At 38.6% G+C, this 18,322-nt stretch overlaps 1 long non-coding RNA gene across 4 annotated transcripts in view; it reads right to left on the reverse strand.

The window, feature by feature from the left end:
• LOC131366299 (uncharacterized) overlaps positions 1-10,798 on the reverse strand; it is a 36,320-nt gene extending 25,522 nt beyond the window's left edge. The window contains exon 1 of one of the 4 annotated variants that reach the window (XR_009206788.1): positions 10,278-10,798. This is a non-coding gene — a long non-coding RNA (uncharacterized LOC131366299). The remainder of the gene's footprint in view (positions 1-10,277) is intronic. The other 3 variants (XR_009206786.1, XR_009206789.1, XR_009206787.1) reach the window with 3 other exon arrangements.
• Between the last annotated feature and the right edge of the window lie 7,524 nt (positions 10,799-18,322).

Below are 18,322 nucleotides of genomic sequence, written 5' to 3' on the forward strand. Positions count from 1 at the left end.
ATCTGCATACCATCTTCTTCATATCCCACCCACTTAAATTCATTTTTAGCTGGTCCATCTCTCTCTCTCTCTCTCTCTCTATCTCTCTCTCTTTCTCTCTCTCTCTCTCTCTCTCTCTCTCTCTCTCTTTCTCTCTCTCTCCCTTTTATCTCAAATCTCCATTTCTAATTCTCTTCTTCTGCTTCACTCTTTCCCTCGCTTTCCTTCTCCCTGTTTTGCCTGCTCTCTCTCTCTCTCTCTCTCTCTCTCTCTCTCACACACACACAAACACTCTCTCTCTCTCTCTCCTGTGCTGATGAATCACCTTCCCCTCCCGTTGAACTCGACTGATAATCCAGGGGAAGCAATAAAGGCGCATCGATCAGCGTCGCCGACAGCCCCACAAGCCAAAGCACAGAGGCAACATGGAAACAACAAGCTGCTGCTCTTGGCTGCATGCATGTGTGTGTTTTTGTGTGTGTGTGTGTGCATGTTTGTGTGTGCTAGTATGTACTGTCAGCATTCCTAGGGGTTACCATTTCTGAACATGCATGTGTATAAATGAATATTACAGGGACACCAGGCTGTAAGGCTCTAAATGAATGCGTGATTACATTTCATGGCCTCGACCCTGTGGAATCTTCCGTATTAGCAGTGTGTGTGTATGTGTGTGTGTGCACATACGCAAAATATGTGGGTTCAGCACAAGCATAGATCATAAATCAGTCGCATTCTTTTGGCCTATAAAAGGAGGAAGAAGGCGGAAAAAATGCACATGGCCAAGAGCACAGCCAGAGCGTCTGGCAAAAATAAAAGCTTGGAAATCACAACAATATGTTTGAGGACACATATAGCAAAAACTAATATTTAAATATTAGATAAATATTTAACTGGCAAACAAAACCCCGCCAAGTCGAAAGCTGGGCCAATTAGCAATACGCAAAAGTGTCCTCTTTAAATAAAATCCTTTTTCAGCCATGTGTAGAAACACACTGAGGCAAACTGCTTTAACAAAACCAGATATAGAGTTGCATGAATGTTTACTCACTCTGTAGAACTCCACGCCGTATAAAAGGAAGAGCAATAGAAAAGAAAGTATTATCCTAGTTATTGTTTGAAGAAACTCATTGCACTGCTGAGGAGCTGTGACTTTGAAGGCCTGAGATAATGTAGATAATCTGGTTCTGAGCCCTTTGAGGCTTGAAATGCCAGGACAAGCAGCTTGAATTTGATTCTTGCTGTGACACAGTGTCAAAGGAGTGACCGCAGCCGGGTGGTCACATGAGACAGTTTCAGGAGGTTATGAACCGGTATGAATGCTGCTGCTGCTCTTTAGAGAGATGAAGTCACCATCACACTAACATCAAGACATCAAGCTACTAGTAGAGGATTATTAGATATTATTACATATCAGATATCTCCCAGATAGCTCCTAATATGGGATTATTATATAAAAAAAAACAGAATAGTGAGACCTCAAAGAAGGAATGATTAATGTTAGTTCTTCCATGACATATTTCTTCTGTGGATAATTGAAAGTTGCATGACAAGGAATAAATCGATTTTGTTGCACTGGTTTAATGGTGATATTTTGGGGTCAAATTTAGACTATCCTATTCAAAATCACATTAGTTGAAATTGCACATTGCTTTCTGAATTACGCAGACCAAGTGCTGGACATTCGTGGTGTTACTTAAGCTGTCACTCACGACCAGGCATTAGGGCTGGGTGATATGACAGGAACTTGGCGATATGGTGTTAAATTATAACACGGTTCATCATGAGTCATCTTACAGAATTATGTTTTATTTGTGTATATTAATTAAAAGTTGTATTGATTTAAAAAAAACAGTTTCTTAGCAACACTGTATATTAAGATATACATTGTGTATCGTAGAATCGTTATAAATCCTTATAAATTTTTATAGATATGAGTGTTCTTGACAGCTCACTTGAACTGAACAGGAATCTCAATAACAATATTAAAAATAAGTGTTCAAGTGTTCAGGTCTAAAAAGCTCTATAAATAATCTTGTTCACATTTGAATAATATTCGTGAAATCATTCTGTACTGAAAGTGTCAATGGAATTTATTTTACAGTTAAAGGAGTCCCTGACTATAATAAGGCAAAGACAAATTGTAGATTTTCCTACTAAACCGTGGTCATTTCCTGATGAGGAAAAATTGAACACGGAAAAAGTTCACCAAGCTGTGTCGGACTCACTTGCCTTGAAAGTAGATCTCCTCCATTATTCTCCATAAAAGCTCAATAAACATGCCAGTGTCACAATAAACAGTTTTATCATTGTTGCATTATTTTTTTACTTGTTTGTTTGTTTCTTTCACTGTCTTACATTATAGTTATTCCTTCCTACTGTTCCGTTTATTACTAGAAGACTTATTTATTCTTTCTTTAAACAATTCCCCCCCCCCCAAGTACATTATTGTATGCACAATGTATCATGTTATGAAAGGGCAATAAATACAGTGTTGGGGGGAAAAAAATCCAGAGTAATTTAAGTGAGAATAAATTCATCACCCTGCAATTAAAGTGCACCAACTTGGGTATTTCCCTCCCATCTCCATTTCCTTTCTCTTGTGATGCGTGGTGGAGGTGCGCGTCCGCGGGCCTCCATTCTCCTGCTAATGTACTGGCAAAGGCAGACTCCATTAGGCTCTGCATGCACCAAACACATTTATGGCCCTTTCTCATTTCCTCCTTTTCATTGGGCCATGATACATCAGGCCTGCTCACACTGGCCTGGAACTGAACTTCAGTGTTGCATGTTGAGGCCAAGGCGCCACCTAGTGACCAGTCAGAGAACGACATATGTGACATTTACAGCAGATGATATCTAGAGTAAAGTGGATTCGAGCCACCAAGCTTGGAAATAGTTCTGAAAGTCAAAAACAAACTGAGGAATTCTCACAAGTATTTAAAAAAGCTCATGGCTGGTATTTCAATATGATTGTGTTTATGACATTCCTAGTACACCCTCTTCGTGTGAGGTGAGCAAGCTTCAATTAGGTTTGTCCTACAGCTAATTCCTGTGTGCATGTGAACGGTTGTGTGCATGCGTGTGTGATATTGTTGTATGCCAGTGCATAAAAGTTCTCATTTCACATGCATGCCGGCACAGGTCAGTGTGGTTTGCGTGTGCAGGCAGCAGCAGCGGAGGACTTTGACGGATCGCACGAGCTGGTGCAATTGCAGGGTGTTGCATCCCACTGTCACCGGGTTCATCTGTCACAAAGTCGGTTGTCCCTGCAAGGCAGCATGCTCTCTCCGCCCTCTGATGACACACAGACCTCACACTCCACACCTAGTCTTGCATCATCGCTTCACACCACTTCCACATTCATTCCTGTGTCTTGTGGGACACGTCATGGAGCTGTCAAAGTTCTCCTTTGACAAACACTGCCCCCTGCAGCTGCTCAGCTGTACTGCTGCCTCACATGCCAATGACCACCCATGTCGGAGGCAGTGTCCTATAATAATAATAATAATAATAACTGACCACACCTTGTTATGTTGATCTTGTTCACTCACCCATCCCTTTTTCACGCATATGTGATGTCAAAACAATGAGTTTCATATTTTGTATTGAATAAATATTTTAAAAAGTAAAGCCAATCGTGTAAACGATCTTGGAGCTATAAAGTTCTTGACAGCTGGCAAAAACATGTAACAAAATGTTGGCACCCTTAAAGGTGGTGGTGGTCAATAATCTACAACAAATGGAACATTTTACAGCTCCAGAAAGGAAAGGTGGGGGTATCGGGAGAAGTGGACACTCAAAACACTGTGAACCGGATAATAATTACAGGTCCTTAGGATCATGCTTATACAACACCTAAACAAAGTTATAATGTCCATGGATTATATATGTGATCTTCATTTCCACATATTGAAAAAAAAGGCTCATTATTTAAATGCGTACAATCATATTTTGTTGTTTATTGTAACCTGAAGGGTTTTTAGTGCAGGCATTTCCACCACATTATTGGTCTAGGATGAATGTATGAAATGTACTCATTATTTTTTAGTTAATTCGAGTGAGCAGTAAAAATACATTAATACAATTAAAAATTATTTATATATATATATATATTTTTTTTTTTTAAATATTATTAATTATATATGGACCAGTACCAGTATTAAGTACATTTTAAAATATTATTTTAAATAAAAAAACATATAATAATAATAATAATAATAATAATAATAATAATAATAATAATAATAATAATAATGCAGCTACTTTAGCCAAATTCCATCTGAGAAGGTGGAACCTCAATTTATAAAAATGCAAAATAACTTTACAATATCTTTTTACAAATCTTTACACATCTATTGAATCATAAACAAATGTAGAGGTCCTGAAACAGCATCATAGCAGATAAAGGTGTAACTTGTGAAAGTTTAAGTGTGTTAATGAGTGTGTAAGTGTGTTGGGTTTGCTGTGGAGGTGATCACGGGAGAACTTTTCACCCCCCACATCCACTACCACCACCACCACCGCCTCCACCATCAGTGCCAGACCCTCGACTGGACTGCACATGCTTTATGGCGGGCAATTCAGTTGCAGCTGCTCTCTAAGCCATCTCAGGAATGAGCGCTCTTAGAATCAAGTGCAATAAAGCAGACAGCAGGAAAAGCAGGGGAGAGGAAGAGTGTAGGTGGAGGGGAGAGAGGTTGGCAAAACACGTCTGGACAGCTACTTAAGAGTGAACAGAGGGCAGGGGGGTCAGTGCCCTCTTGGACCCAAACAGCGAAGCTAACGATGGTACACACAGACAGGGAAAAACAATTGCAACAAAAACACAGACGCGAGTGTGTTTTTGCTCAGTGCAGCCAGTTGCTCAGACCTCGTACTTCAAGTCTCTGGAAGGATCGAACATGAGTCTAGATTTTGTCTCTGCTTTCACAGCTCTCTGCCTCATTCTGTCCCCTTTCACACGCAACCTTTTTCTCTTTTCTCTCTCTGGCTTGGGCTTTGTTGAGTCTGGTGTGCAGGGCCCCAGGAACTCGGCCAAAAAAAGAGAGACAGGGCTGTTATTTACATCCTTGCCCCCCTCTAGAATGCTTTATAGCCCAGAGCAGAAAGCAGTGTGACAAAGAAAGCGCTTGTTGAAGAAGAAAGTCTGAGAGACAAGAGTAGGCAGAGAACACCAAAATCGGAAAAAGAGAAAAAAAGAAAGAAAGAAAACAGAAAGATTCAGAAAAAAGAGAAGGGGGGTTACTAAGGCATGCACACACAAACACACACTGCCATAAATCAGCTTGTGTGCAAGGACGCAGATTTTCAGTACCAACTACAGCAGGACAGACAGAACGTTTTATTTAATTAAACATTATTTAAAAAACTCAAAATCATAATTTTGATCATCTACCTGATTATATAGGACCATAAAATATTTGCTTGAAATGTACATAATGTTCATTAAAATTAAATCTGCTCCACTGAGCATAAACTATATCACAAAACAAAAAAGTTTAACGATCCTGTCACATTCAACCTGCAAATTCTTAGAGGCTATTGAGCTACCTGGAAATTAGCCACAGTACATGCATGTTAAGATAGCTCACAAATTGCTCACAAGCTAGCTCACAAACTGCTAAGCTAATGCTAGTTATTTAACCAAAATCAAAAGCAGTGCTACTAAATAGTTGTGATTCCCACAGGGAATGATTCCCACAGGGATTGTGTTGTATGAAAGAACATGAGGTGACATTTTGAACACAATATAGCCAATTGTTGTTTAATTTTGCTCCGCTAACGGAAATAGATACGCTTGTTTGTAGCACTTTGGCTACCTAACTCAAAATGATTTTTATATTTCTGTTAAAGGTGCTTCCAGTGAAATTAACATCCCTATTTCCTTTCATGCATTTATATTTGAACACAAAGTAATATATTTCTAATATATTCTAATATATATATATATTGTTTGCCATGTCTGCCGATCGATGGTTTCTAACAAGGAAGTGAAGCATCCCAGAATGATTATGCTAAAATATAAACACTGTTGGAACACTGCTTGAGTTACTAAATGCTAAATAAATTCTATACAGATTTCATTGCAATGGTGCCTTATCTTAGACAAGAGTAGGCAGAAAACACTAAAATATGGTGCCTTTTCTTTCTCAGGTGTGATACTGATCAATAAATGGTAAACAATTCAAAACTCGTATATTAGAATCACACTCGGGCCTAAATGCCAACAGTTAACTATCAGCAGGCAATTTTAGTAACTATATTAGCCTGTCTGTGACCCATAAACTTACTACCATAAAAACACAGGAGTGTGAGTTTTACAATGTAGTACCCCAAAGTAATCATGACAGCATGTGAATAATGTAGGGTCTCATATATCTCATAGTAAAAAATAATTGAGTGAATGGACGAATGAATGAATGAATGAATACATACATACATACATACATACATAAATAAATAAATAAATATTATTTTTAAATGTATTAATGTGGGAAAATAAGAAATAAGTAATAAGTAAGTAATAAGTAATAATTTGGGGGGGGACTTTTATTTAACTGATTTTTTTTTTTCATATTAACAGATAAAGACATTTTACTGAAAGTAAATGCACACACACAGATGGCTATTTTATTAGGAACATCATATTTAGATGTCTATGCTGTTGCTGCTATACTCTAACTATCCTATGTGTGTATCACACCAGAGAATGACATTCATCAGACCAGGTCCAATTTTCAACTGTTTTTGCCCACCGTAGCCTCATACTCCCATTCTTGGCTGACAGAAGAGTAACTTGATGAGCTCGTCTGCCGCTGTAGCTAATCCACCTGGAGTTTTGATGTTGTGTGTATTCTGAGATGCTTTTCTGCTCATCGGTTACGGTTGTAGCGAGTGCTGATTTGAGTCACTGCAGCATTTCTGAACCAATATGGCTTTTCTTGTCTTATCTCTTTGATCAGCCAGGCGTTTCCTCCCACCAAACTGCTGCTCAGTTTATTTTTATTTATTTATTTAGTGAAAATCCCAGGAGAATCCCAGGAGATTGTCACTTTCTGAAATTCTCCACCTCCAATCAGGGTCAAAGTCTCTTAGATTTTTTTCCTTTCTGATTTCTGATGATCTCAAACACTTGACCTGTATCTGTATGACTGTTTGCACTGCACTGGTTGGCTGATTTAAATAGTTGCAGAATGTACATGAGCAATGAAATGAGTGTATAAAGATGTTCCAGGAACATTTAAAGAATTTTAAATAAAAACATCAGACAGTGAATGATTGCATACATCTTAGAGTTTATACGCTGAAAAGGAATACGAGGCGACGCGGTCTGGGACTAGATGATTTAGATTACCGTCCAACAAACCCCATGAATCAATCATAGTGCAGAAAGAGAGTGAGTCTTGTCGTGTCGTATCGTAACATATCCGAGCGCACGCCAAAAGGCTTTCTCCCTCCCAGCTCGACTTCCTGAGCACTCTGGGAAAGAATAGAGGGAGGCTCGTAAACGCCCACAGGTATAAAATCAACACTGTTCACAGCACCGGTCCCCTCTGGACCAAGCAAAGTGCTCCAGCGGGGTTTACTGTTTCAATGACCCATTTACAATGTGTTCGGACATCCTATTCGCCATCTCGCGTCCATTCATCACTCGATCACTCGAGCTGCTCTATTGAAAGGCTGCTCGGCAGGTGTTGCTCGGTCGAGGCCAGGGGAACGTTCTCCACATTCTTCAGCATCAGTTATACTTTTTTTTATTTTATTTTATTTTATTTTATTTTTCATCAAGTATTCATGGAACATTCCTCATAATACTGCAGGCTGCACTGGATCAGCTTGCAGGACCGCAAGGCTGAATTACAGCGTGTTATGATTTAGCCCAGCACACTATAAAGCAGCAATAACATTTTAATGTGACAATAATGTGTATATTTAATACAGTAGTAAGAACACTTTGCGAGGGATATATTTCAGGCAAATGACTACATTAAAATAACCAACGTGCTGGTGACAATGTGAGCGGGTCAACTGCATGGGCTCGTCTATGCTGGTGGCCTTGTGTGCTTAGATTTTTTATTTTTTCAACACAGCCAATCGTAAACTTTCTTTAAAGCATAACATTCAGCCAAACACAGCCAATTCCATGTGTATACACACACATCCAGCATACTCTGATTTACACCACTTCGCTCCAACACCTAAACACCTGACAGGGCTCTCATAAATAAGACCAGCTTGCATCTCCTGCGTAATTTACACCTGCACTATCTCTTAAACTAACATGTAACAGGTCTCGGCACTATATTTCATCACCACAGCCTGAGCCCGAGCCCTGGAAAGATGAACGAGCGGGACGGCTGTTGAGCATGCATGTCAGGCTAAGAAAGAGAAGACTCGAATGGACTTCAAAAGCTGAAGAGCGGACGTGCTTCAGAGGGGAACGGCCTGGCCGGCTCCAAACAGATCCACAGAAGGCTTATCTTACCTCAGTGTGGCAGAGCCCTCGGGCCTGAGCCATGGCCACAGCCCGCATCAGTGAAACATCAAGGCTTCACATCTCCCATCATAAATCCTCTAGGGCTCATTGCTTTTTCACTCTCATTCTCAAAAACACATTTTTGTCCCATAACCGTGATTTATTTAGAGGCCATTGAAAGGATTGGCTAATCCAATACTGAGAACAAGGATACTCACTTCAGTCATGGGGGCGATAGCACTAGGATTCAGATTTAAGGAGACGGGATTGTCTGGGACTGAGTTTTACCGGTGACTTTAAACTAAAGTATTTAGACCTTGAAAAAGAGCAAAAACGAAATTACACCTACTACAGTGCTTAAAACGTGCATCGAAATACATCAAATCAGGCACATGACCTGAAGAATCCATGGTGTAAGGAATCATCAATTGAGATCAATGATCCCTCTAGTGGCCAAAGGTAGTATTACAGAATACAGCGCATAATGCAGCGCTATAGTGTCATTTACAGCAATGTACAAGATGGAAAATATAATGCAAGCACAAGGTTTGAGGGTTTTATGGTTTAGAACTAAAGATCCAGGGTTAAGCTCCACTGCCAATGTCTAGGAAATGTACTCACAACGTAGAACCTTAAACAATACACACCTCATTCAAATATCTCTTACACATCGTACCCAGTACTATCAGAAACACATCAGGTCAAATGTCTGTGTTTGTATCATTTCAAACAACACACAATACACTCTGACTCCTCACACTTAGTTTATCAAAGCTTGACAGAACACTATACCAACACATTCGATTTGGGACGGATCCTTTTAAGGTCTGAGATTTCCTAAACAAGACATAACAAATGTGTGCTTCAACTGGAGCTCCACTTCTAACTGACATATCCTGCCAAAATGAACTATGAAAACAAAGCTTAGACACACACACACACACACACGGTTCAGAAAATAATATGATGTAATGAAACACCTGGGATGATGATGATGATAATAATAATAATAGTAATAATAATGATAAATAATAATAATGTGTTTATTTTGAGGAAAATTGCAGTGAACAACAGCTGCTGTTAAATAAAGGAAATAAATATATGTAATTAGTGTCCTCACTGCCAACATGTTATTCATTATATGTCATAATTAATTATATTTAATCATCACTGGTTCAGCCACTTTTGTGTTGTTTAGGCGTGATAAGTGGAAAGACTCGAAACAGATCTGTTTTCAGCAGAATCTACAATGAGCCAAGAAGAGGAAGAGGAAGAAGAAGAAGAAGAAGAAGAAGAAGAAGAAGAAGAAGAAGAAGAAGAAGAAGAATAAGAAGAAGAATAGTCAGACTTTCTATTTTAAAATAATCCATGCGCATATGTTTTGAAAAGCTAAACATTTAGAAAAATGGATGCACATGGACTAATAAACTTTGTGTAATATGGAACAAGAACTGTTACACAAATAATTGCACAGACCCCACAGACATACCACTGACCTTAATAAAGTTATAATATAGTATTATATAATAATTAATAATTAGATAATAATTCATATTAATTAGACTTGTGAATTATCTAATAGTGGCTTTGAGACACATGCACACATGGTCCAGAATACTTTAAAATTTTAGAATAAAAAAAACAAAAAAACAATCTGTTAAGGGAGACCACTGAACACTTATTTTGGATTATACAGAAGTATCAACACATGTTCTCAAGCTAAATCCTACGCAAATTATGCATATGCAGCTGGGGATTTGTTTCTTAAAAGGCCTCAGTCATTTGAAATCTTGAGTTTCGAGAGAAATAAAACAAAACTTACCAACAGTCCTTGAACCTGCTGCATTACCAGCATACACACCATAACAAAGCCAGTAAGATCAGAGCAGCTCTACCGAGATTGAACCACACGGCTATTCGCTCGACTAAATATCCTCATTAGCACATAAGAAAACATTAGGCCTCATCAGTGAGGTCTCAAGTCTAAGAAATTGCGACACGAGCCAGATAACCGACCAGTTCCATCCAAAATCTCTCCCGTCTGAATCACAGCAGGATATGTTGGAGGATTACGCCCAGAAACATTTGGGCAAGTTCCACAAATAACATAGCTTTCTATACAGATTTAAACCTTCAGTAACATGAGCCGGGAGCTTTGCTTTGCCAAATGCCCATTTTATCATTGTGGAAGCCAACGCAGAACTAAAATGTTTCCCAAGATTAAGTTCCGAGTCAGAAGGAGAGACTTGATCCAGCATCACTGGACATAAAATAACTTGTGCCATCGAAGATCTTTCATCAGCTGCACTGCCAGTGACCCAGACCTGTCCTGTGGACCATTTTCACATGTTTTTATTATGATATAACAGCTGATTTATGTTTAGACCTAAAGATTCCTAAAGAAATAAATATTAACATAAAAAAACACTGCTTAATAAATGTATATAAATATGAAAAATTCATTTATTTTAAAAAGAAATAAAAAAAACACCCTAACAAAAAAATAACAAAGGCTGAACTCCAAACGGCTATTTACTTCCTGAATGCACTGATCCATTAAAGATTTACGGGATTTACGATCTCTTTTACGACTCATCATTTATTTATTTATTTTTAATGGCTGTTGTCGCCTAGGCGAGAGCAGTTAATAATAATACAACACCTCCACCTGCTGTATCAATGCTAACTTATCCTGCAGAACTGCTGGGACGCAGCCCACAACTCAACAACCAGATTTATGTCGTCACTTCCGCTTAGAGTTCGTGAGCTTTATAGCTCTGTGCATTTATTTTGGATTCTTACAGTTTTACACGTTTCGATTTGAAAATATGTTAGTCTGTTGAATTATGGAAAAAAACAGAACATGGGGATAAGGAAAGAATCAAGATTTACTGCGCCACACACACTTTACATAGAAAATCTAGTGCACTGGAGCGCCATCTGGTGGTCAGTATACTATATGATACCTTTGATAGATTTCACATATAAATATTAAAAACACATATAAATATTTTTAGGATCCGAAATAAATGTATTTTTTACAAATATAAATGTTATATAGTGCAATAATATTTTACAGAATTTCATCCAGGTTGCTGGTGTAATAAATAAAAATGGCGCGTGTATAGGTCCAGTGCAGTAGGTGTAGAGCTAGAGGAATTTGAAAAATGTGATTCATTGTTAAATGATGGGGTGTTGATTTGGTGTGGGAGAGGATGATCATAAAATCTCATGTAGCACGTTACGACAGCTACTCAAGTTCCAGACTGATGAGTTGAAGGATGAGAGGAAATGCGCTCTCTCTCTCTCTCTCACTCTCTCTCTCACTCACTCACTCTGGGTGTGTGTGTGTGTGTGTGTGTGCGCGCGCGCATGTGTGTGTGTCTGACATAATTGCGGGTTTTTTAAGTACCTCTATAATTTGTATATTGCTTTTTTAGAAATCTGCGATAATAAATAGATAATTTAGGTTTTCATTTGGTATGTTGGCTTGAAATATCTTCAAGGGGAATGTGATCTGCTTGCCTTTTAAAACACGCCGACGTTTTCTGAATTTGTGTTTTCTTTTTCTTTCTTTCTTTCTTTCTTTCTTTCTTTCTTTCTTTCTTTCTTTTTTTGTTAACTGTCTTAACTGTGATTTCGTTGGGAGCGCCATCTGGCGGCCGAAAACTGCGACAAAAGTGTCCGCGTTATCATTGTTATTATTATTGTTTATTTTATTCATTTATTTTTAATCTAACCAACTGTTAGCGATATAGGTTTCTTACTACCAGAATAAATATCGTACTGGATTAGTATATAGCCCCATTTAATTTTTTTATACTTACAGCCTACATAATAATCCAAGCTGAGTGTAGTTTATTAATACCAGTTGAGAAGCTCATACTCCCAGAGAGCTCATTTTCTCAACAATAAAGTGCGCCTGGGTAAAAAAATAAAAAATAAACCTCCCAAATAAATGTGAAGCCAAACGCTCCCGAATATCCGGATATATTCCATATTTATCCTTGTGGGAATTCTTTACAGCGTAGCGGCTCGTTTGTCTTCACCGGGAGCTCGTGAGTCGGTGTGGAGTCGCGCGCGCGCCCTCCCGTGTGCTGCTGCCCTTTACAGCAGCGCGCGATGCAGCAGTGAGGAGTGGAGACAAGTCCAGCGTTTTTCTTTTTCTTCAAGACCGAGGGAATGAGCAGATATTTAATTGACGTATGCTCATGTACTTTTGCAATAATAATAATAATAATAATAATAATAATAATAATAATAATAATAATAAATAATGTTTTAGTTAAACTTTTACCGATTCTTACATCTTTCATAATGACTTCTAAAAAACGTTAATAGTAACAAGAATAATACAAATTTTTGTTGTTATTGTTAACATTTTAGTAGATTCATAATAATATAAACAACAACAACAACAACAACAACAATAATAATAATAATAATAATAATAATAATAATAATAATAATATTTTTTAAGTATTATACTATTGTTATATAGTTACATATAGTTACTACAATAAAATGTCAGTAAAACAAATAATGATAATTATATATTTTGTATAACATTAAATTAATAATAATAATAATTATTATTATTAATTATTATTATTATTATTATTATTATTAATGCATTGCATGTCTGCAAAAGGCCAAAACAGTACATTATATTATATTATATTATATTATATTATATTATATTATATTATATTATATTATATTATATTATATTATATTATATTATATTATATTATATTATATTATATTTTTTCAGAATTCAGTCACACACATGCACAGACACACACATATTCACACTTATGGGTAATTTAGAATAGTTCACCTACCTGCATGTTCTTGGCAGTAAAAGGAAACCCAGGAGAAACCCACACAGACATGGGGGAAGCATGTACAAGTCTCTATTATATTATTACACAGTCATTACTCATATCTATACTATTTTTGTAAGAATATTCAATTACTGTTGCACAATGTACCGTCTCCCTCTCTGCTGACTAATAACGGAAAGGGAGCACCCTAGGACCATCACTAATATTATTTGGGTGGTGGATAATTCTCAGAACAGCAGTTACACTAACATACAGCCCAGCACGTTGGAGGTTTTGAACACTGTCTACACTTCCTGTCTGCATTTTTAGACACAACTAGCTCGTTGCTGGAGATGTAGATGTTCACTTAGAGACTGTAGCTTATCTTTTTTTTCAAGCATAATTCATGTTCATCGTTCTCTGCACTTTATTAGTACAAGTTTCACACCACATGATCATGATGCTCAAACCAGCAGTGTTATTGGGGCTCGTACTGCTTCCACATCAGTGTCACTGCTGTGATGAGAACGTCCACTACCCAAATCATATCTGGTGGTCCAGTGAGGGACAACTGATGCATAGCAATAACCCATACTTTCAACCACTTTATAGCTACAAAATAACTTCTGTAGAGTTTGCCCAGCAGATCCAGCGCAACCCTGACCAGGACAAAGCAGATCCTGGAGATGAACAAATGAAGGAATGGACGAACGAATGAAATATACTAAAATGCTTTGAACAATCTCTGCGATGCCACTGTCATTGAAACAAAGCTGCTTTTCCAGTGTGCACCAGCAGGAAGCAGTACAGGCAGAAGGAACGGTCAGGTTGGGCCCCACCTCCTAAACAAGCAGGAGCCATTTTTCAATGGCAGATTGTAAAAACAGAGACAGTTGTAGTTGGCGTGAATTCTATCGACCTGGCAGTGTTGCAACCAAGGCTAACAAAGTGCTTGAATAAGCTCTGGTCTAGTGTTCACATCACATTATCATGAATCATTTGGATTGTGATTGATTCTTTCGTCAGTTACCGTGATTGACAAAACAAAATGAGAAGTCTTCTTAATTTAAAGCCTGCTCTTGAATAAAATGAGAAAATGTTTTTTTTATTTTGTTGAAGAATCCGTCTTAAGAAAACAAGTGGACAAGTTGTTAATTAGTTCAGTGCCCAGCGTGATTTCTGTGGGTACAGTGAGCCAGGCCTGATCCCACGCAATGTATGTCTGCTGATACACTGTACGGTTCTGATCCGAGCATTGACTTTAGAAACTGGAGAACCCATACACAGCAGGTGCTGGAATTTTCAGAAGCCGCGGTTTGGCAGTGGGTAGTAAGTGGACCCGGGTGGTAGCACAATCATTTCCTACCTCCGTTTTATCCTCCTCATCCATGTCTGGCCGCAGCTGCACCTTGATGCAGGTCCAAGACAAGCTGCCTCCTACTCACGTCTATTAACCTTTACAGGAGGTATTGACACTACAGGTCTGAGATCAGTGTAACAGGGCAGCTTTCAACGACACCACAGCAGGCGCCTACTATAGGAACCAGATGAGCTCGAAGTCTTTACGCCATGGCCTCTGGCAACCTTGCCGTCACCACAGCAACACATCTGCCATACATTTTCACATAGTTTGCTGTGACTTTTAAAGGCAGCCAGAGTAAGCTCCTGGATCATAGTCTTTTTTAAAAAAAATAGATGCTTTTTGAGTGCTCCCAAAGTACAATTTTTGGTCTAAATCAGAACAGACATTCTCAAAATATGATGTCGTTCACCACACTAAGGGCTTCATTATTAGGGGCTGCCCAAATGGCTGACTTGAGTCAACTGATGTGCAACCAAAACGTTATGTCAGCCTGAAATGAGTTGCAGAGAAAAGTAGGTTTTCTGTTCATCTCGAACCACAAACCGTCCACAAAAACGTGTATCCGCTTATGGATCTATTATAGAACGTATGGAAATTTGGTTAATGGTCAAAAGAGCAGAAGTGGAAGGATGCATTTGTAGTTTAGTATATAGGGCTCGTTGTGCTGCTATTGGACTATCAAGCAAAAAATAAAAAAATTAAAAAAAACATGGCAGTTTAGGGAATTAGCGATGCAGCTATTTAACTCCCATCACTGTGCTACATGTGGATAGATTTAAATGTCTGGAAAATGCTACGGAACACTTCGGAGCCCAAATATTAGAGGAGGGAGTTTCAGGAGGAAATGGGAAGCAAGGGAATGGGACGATGAGAGCTCCAGAGTGGGAATGGAGACAAAAAAAAGTGATCAAATCGAAAGAGAGCAATAAGAGAAGTGAGAAAAAAAGGAGAGGGAGGGAAAAAGGAACCAAAGAGAACCGCAGACTTAAACGGGTATGTGTCTGCTGGAAAGTGCCATCTGTTTCCTTTCCAAATTCTCTCACGTTTCAGGATTCCTGCGAGGCTGCCCTGCCTGTATTTCACCCCACTGAGAGTGTGACAGCTTTGATGAAGTCTGAGGATGATGAAGATGATCGTAACCATGAGGCATATCATGTGCTATTACTGTGTGGTTCGCCCTCTGATCCTGTGGGCTTGGCACATATCAGCACCATACGATATCCTAATATATCCACACCATTGAACAATGTCTGTGGGTAAATCGCATTATATTTATTGCAAACCAGTTTAACGGCATGATATAGTTTTGCAAAGGAGTGCTTTGAAATGAAACATTTTTGAGGTGTATATTAAATAAAAGAAAAAAAAAACCTTTTCATGCATCTGAAATGGACCCTTTCCCACGTGTTGCATATGCATGGTACTTTTTTTCAGTGACAACTTTTCAAGCACGGGAATTTCAATCACAGCTCATGCCTGCATCGATAAGCCAAGGGATTTCACGGACACTCGATAGAATAATCCCCCATTCATGGTGCATCTCTGCTTGAAAGTAATATCAGTCATTTTCTGACACTTTTACGAGACGCATGTGACGGGCCGCCGGGTTTTCCATTAGACAGATGTGCCATCGGCTCTGCCTGAGAATCAAAAGAATCAGAAACTTCTATTAGCTAAACACATTTTCACACATGAGAAATTTGCTTTGGCGGATGCCCACGCAGACCGTTAGCATAAAAAAATAGTAGGCTAGCACCATGGAAAAAGGAGGGAGCTAGGATTTTTGCGAGAGGGGAAAAAAAACACAACACTAACTACATTTAGTCTCTTTAATGCCAATTATAAAGTAAATAGCATTCTATGTGTGAACTAGTGAAGTCAATAGAAGTAAACAAGGAAAAGGAAATGGAAACGATCAAGGGTAAACCTTACGAAATTTATTTTTTAAAAAAAGAAGGGTCGGTATAGCCTTGAGAAACTCAAAGCTGTCTTAAGCCATGTCTCAAGCCCCATGAGGCTCTGACCTAAGACCGGAAGTGTCTGCTATGAGCAGAATTAATGCACTTCTCAGCCACGAGTCGGGAAACTCGAGAAGATTTTTAACACAGGAACGGGCGCCGAAAAGTCGACATCATAAATTTAGTAAGCCATGCTGACCAAAACAACCCAGCAGTTTTTCACTTGGGGATGAGAAGAAAAAAAAAACACTTTGTGGATACACTTGTGTATGTGTGTGTGATTAGCAAAAGGCGCAAAGAAACTATCGATCATCTAACCTCCACCTAAAATTCTTTGATTTCCTGGATTCTTAAAAACAACCCATGTATGCCATGCCACTCTAGTGTTCCTCTCAACTCAAGTCTATTTAGCCTTAATGCAGTTTGCTCTAGTGAGCTGTATGTAGGCAGTGGAATCTAGAAAATTGTGCTTACAGACCAAAACATCACAAGGTCATCACATGCCTCTCAGATGCTTTCAGAATAAGCATTAACATACATGCATTACACAATTCCAGCTGTCATGGTCAATATACATTTCATTTTTTTCTTTTGTTTTCTCTCACAAACACATCTATAAATTAATTTAGCTTTTACAGCCCTGCGTTTGAATTAGCACAAATCATCATTACGTGATGGTTCAGGATTGCTTCTTAATTAAAATATAGATCTGAACGGACGTTAGAGACCTCAGCATGTTACAGGAGGTGTTACAAGAAAATGCTTTTTTATACTCACCTTGTCATATACAAAACAGAAAAAAAACAAACAAGATCTGCCATTTTCCATCAAATCAATGTTGGGGAATACAAATTAGACAGAAGTTATTAAGAAATCATTAATATATCTCTTACTGTAATTGAATGGATATATTTACAAATCTAACCCGTGTGATGTCTTATCATTTCCAGTAAAGCTCGCCTGAACCCTTGAGATGAACGATTGCAATTTAGCACTCAACATTTTGATAATTACACTGACCTGGAGGCAAACACGATTAATATTTCTACATTGAAACCCCTTGTGCGAAATGTTGTAAATAATACATAGAAAGCAGTGCAATGATTTGCCCTGAGCTTGTTTGAAACAGCCCATGAATCAGTGGGCAGGGCATTACACGCTGACATTTATTCTCCCATCATTCCATTGTCCATGGAGGCAGCATGAGGTGTGGGCTCAGAAGCGTGGGTATGTAACACCGCTGAAGTAGAACACACTCACACACTGTTTTTTAAGCTGATGAGACTTTCGATGTGTTCAGTCCAGGCTCAGCCTAGTGAACTGGTGTGCAGGGCTTGGACTCTGCTGTGATGCCCTTTTCCAGTATTTACTACTTGGAACATGGGCAGTGAAACAGTGGTTTCTCTTTCTCTCTCTCTCTCTCTCTCACACACACACACACACACACATAGACAGTATTACTAAGCTAGAACACCTTCCTACCCATTCAGTCCCAGCTCAATGTACCAAACAGGCCCTGTGCTAACTGTGACATCTATGATATCCCTGTTTGTAGAATTTACTGGGTGGGTAATTTCTTTCTCTCTCTCTCTCTCTCTCTCTCTCACACACACACACACACACAGTTATTTAAGCTACACAGCCTCCCTACACATTCCAGCTCAGGCTGTGCACTTCTTCTCGCAGCTTTTACACACTGAACCAGGAATATGTAATTAGT

The sequence above is a fragment of the Hemibagrus wyckioides genome, linkage group LG15 (assembly GCF_019097595.1).
Source record: "Hemibagrus wyckioides isolate EC202008001 linkage group LG15, SWU_Hwy_1.0, whole genome shotgun sequence".
NCBI classification, from domain to species: Eukaryota; Metazoa; Chordata; class Actinopteri; order Siluriformes; family Bagridae; genus Hemibagrus; species Hemibagrus wyckioides.